At 45.1% G+C, this 3,744-nt stretch overlaps 1 pseudogene; it reads right to left on the bottom strand.

Moving 5' to 3' along the window:
• Positions 1–927: 927 nt before the first annotated feature.
• LOC115644165 lies at positions 928–1,918 on the bottom strand (annotated as a pseudogene).
• Positions 1,919–3,744: the final 1,826 nt, after the last annotated feature.

Genomic DNA, 3,744 nt, shown 5'->3' with positions numbered 1-3,744 from the left:
CTCCTACCCCAGCTTCTTCTGGCTCATCCAATCTCTCTGTTTATAAAGGGCTGGACCAAACCCTCCCCTCTCTGTTCACTCTTCAGAGGAGGTGCCATTCCTTCTACGTCCACCCCTCTGCAGAGACATTGGAGAAAACTGGCTTTTATCTAGAATACAGTTACTTCTTTCTTCTGTCTGGGCGATATCTCATTAAGTGCTAATAGTCTTTGATGACCAACCGATTTATAGACAGATGCCTCCATCTCAGCATCCTGCCCCTTTGCATAAGCTACGTGAGTGAAGAGCACAGGAAAAGCCCAAGACATAAGGATACAGAGGGTTAACTCAATCAGACATGAGCTAACATAGTTTCCACCCATCTGGGTTTTTACCCAGACAGTCAGGGTTTTGGCTTCTGCTTCTGGGTGCCACTTAGGGTTGTCAGCTACCCAGTTTTGAACCAGAAAGTATGGTCAAAAAGGGATCTGATGGTGTCCAGTTGCTGCAGTGTGGGGGAGTCTTTGGGTTATTAATTCATGTCACCCCTGATCATCCTGAGCTGCAGAAGTGCATGTCTCAGACCCAGAGCTGAGGGAGCACAGTCTGGGCAGGGAGGGAGGTGGAGACAATCTAGAGAGTTATGAGGGAGGGGAAGAGAGGAGAAAACGACGAGGTGAGTCCCTCGGCCTTGATGGAGTAGGCTACTCAGATGGAGGGGAATTGGGGAAGGAGATGGGGCAGAGGGGAAGCCTTGGTGGAAGAAACAGGGTAGGAAGCAAAGTCTCAATATTTCATTTACTAGCACTTGTAAAGTGGAAACCATATGAGCTGTACAAGACAAATTCCCCAGTTTATCATGCTGACAAAGCACAGTACGGTCAGGAAAGGATTTAATGTCTCTTTGACTGTCCAGTAACTGATTCAGAAAGAGGGTCTGGCACCATGTCACCAGCCAGTGGACCTCAGTCTGAGAGACAAAGCACAAGGAGGAAAAATCTTTAGGTCCTGTATGAGTAAGAGTTGGAGCAGCCTGTTCCAGATCTGTTTGGTCCTCATCCCATAGATGATGGGATTTAGCATGGGGGGCACCAGGAGGTACACATTGGCAATGAGAATGTGGAAATGCAGGGCCAAATTGTGCCCAAACCGGTGCATGAGGAAGGAGAAGAGAGATGGAATGTAAGATGACACAGAGGTGGGAGCTGCAGGTCCCAAAAGTCTTCAGCCGGGCATCCTTTGTGGGGAGGCTGAAGATGGCCCTGAGGATCTGGATATAGGACACAGCGATAAAAAATACATCCAGACCGGTCACCAAAAATGCCACTAAGAGGCCGTAGTAACTACTAATGCGGATGTTTGTGCAGGCCAGCTTCACCACGGCTATGTGCTCACAGTAGGTGTGGGGGATGATGTTGGTTCTGCAATATGGCCACTGCCTAACCAGGAAGGGATAGGGCAGTACGAGCATGCTACCGCGCAACACCACAGCCAGGCTGATCTTGGCCACCTTGGGGTTTGTCAGGATAATGGAATGTCTCAGGGGATCACAGATGGCCACGTAGCGATCCCAAGCCATGGCCACGAAAATCCCAGACTCCATCACTGAGAAGCAGTGAATGAAGTACATCTGGGTGAGGCAGGCACTGAAATTGATCTCCCTAGAATTGAACCAGAAGATGCTCAGCATTTTGGGTAGAGTGGAAGTGGACAGGACCAGGTCGGTGATGGCCAGCATGCAGAGGAAATAGTACATGGGCTCATGGAGGCTCGTCTCCCTCTTCACAATGAACAGGATGATGAAGTTCCCCAAGATGGCTATGGCATACATGGTGCAGAAGGGTATGGAGATCCAGACTTGGGCCATCTGCAGGTCAGGAATGCCCAGCAGGATGAAGGTGGAGGGGTTGATGAAGTTGGTTGTGTTGGAATCTGACATGTAGCAGGGGAGAAATTCCTGCATGTACTGTATGTCCTCTTGACTTTCTTTATGTGCCCAGGGTCTGGGATGATGGTCGCAGGACAAATGCCTGGATGGATACATAATGTTAATATGATACACTACATGCACCACATCTACAGTAGAACCTTAGAGTTACAAACTGACCCATCATTCACAAATCTCATTGAAGCCATTATGCAATCAAAGAGCAGCAGAGCCAAAACAAAAACAAGAAAAAAAGGAAATACAGGACACTTCTGTATTAAATGTAAATAATTAAAATATGAAAGGAACATTTAAAAAAATATTTGAGAAGGTAAGGAAGTAATGGAAAAGCTGGTATTGGAGTAGTTAAAAAAATAGTCTAGGAATATAATTCATTCAAGTCAGAAACATGGTTTATGGAAACAGGTCTTGTCAAATACAGCTGATTTCATCCTTTTATGAGATTTCATGTTTGGCTGATCAAGGGAACAGCACAGATGCAATAACATTTGATTTCTCTGAGACATTTGATTTAGTAGGGGAAACTATTCAGATTAAAATATGAACACTATTCAATATCAGCAGTGCACATGTAAAAGGAACTAAAAACTGGCTAGTTGAGAGATCTCAGAAAGCAGTTGTCAATAAGCTATTGTCAGTGAATAGGGTCGTTTTTAGTGGGGTTCTGCAGAGATAAATTCTAGGACTAATGCTATTCAAAGTTTTCATAAATGACATGGAAGGAAATGGAAAATCACTGCAGATAAAATCTGCAGATGATCCAAAGACTGACAGAGTGTTTACAATGAGAAGGCCAGGGCAGACATACTGATTGATGTGGAGTGTTTGGTCGGCTGGGCCCATGAGGAAAAAAATGTTTTAATACTCAAATGCAAAGTTATCCTCTTGGAACAGAGAATGCAGGCCTGATCAACAGACTAGGGCACTGTATTATGGAGTACAGGGACCCTGAAAAGGATTCAGGAATCATTGTGGACACCCAGCTCATCGTGAGCTCCCATCGCGATGCTGTGGCCAAAAGGGCTGATGCGATCCTTGGATGCATGCAGAGGGTGGGGTGAGTTGGAAAGCAGGGGAAGGACTTTACCTCTGCATGTGGCGTTGGTTAAAATGACTGCATCCAATTCTGGGGTCCACATTTCAAAAAGAAGGTTGAAAACTTGGAGAGGATTGAGAAAAGAGCCACAGAAATGATTGGAGACTGGAGAAAATGTCTCACAGAGTGGGAGTTATTTAAAGAGCTTCATCCACTTATGAAAAATATGATCAAACGGAGACTTTCATGGGGACTAATTGGCTTTGTAATCTAGAGAAGAAAGGCAGAGCAAGGTCCAATGGCTGGAAGCTGAAACCAGACAAATTCCAGCTGGAAAAAAAGGCCAAATGTTTAGCACTGATGGTGATTAACCTTTGGAACAAACTGCGATAGGAAGTGGTGGATTCTACAGTTCCCCATGTCTGCAGACCCAGAGTGGATGCTTTCCTGGAAGATCTGCTTGAGGGCTCATCTACACTTAAAACGCTACAGTGGCACTGTGTCATAAACAGATAGCTAAGAGTTAACGTCTCTTTCACCTGGAAAGAAGTAATCTGAAACAACTGACCAGAGGACCAATCAGGAAACCAGACTTTTTCAGGTCTGGGTCGAGGGAAGGTTGTGTTTGAGTCCTTTGTTTTTGGGTCTTCTGTCTGTCTGTCTCTCTCTCGGCTATGAGAGGATTTCTGTTTCCTGCTTTCTAATCTTCTGTTTCCAAGTTGTAAGTATAAATATAGTAAGGCAGTAAGGTTTCTATTGTTTTCTTTTGTATTTACCTGGG

The sequence above is a fragment of the Gopherus evgoodei genome, unplaced genomic scaffold (assembly GCF_007399415.2).
Source record: "Gopherus evgoodei ecotype Sinaloan lineage unplaced genomic scaffold, rGopEvg1_v1.p scaffold_93_arrow_ctg1, whole genome shotgun sequence".
Lineage (NCBI taxonomy): Eukaryota > Metazoa > Chordata > Testudines > Testudinidae > Gopherus > Gopherus evgoodei.
The sequence above is the reverse complement of the archived record's forward strand: the minus strand, read 5'-3'. Positions and strand labels throughout refer to the sequence as shown.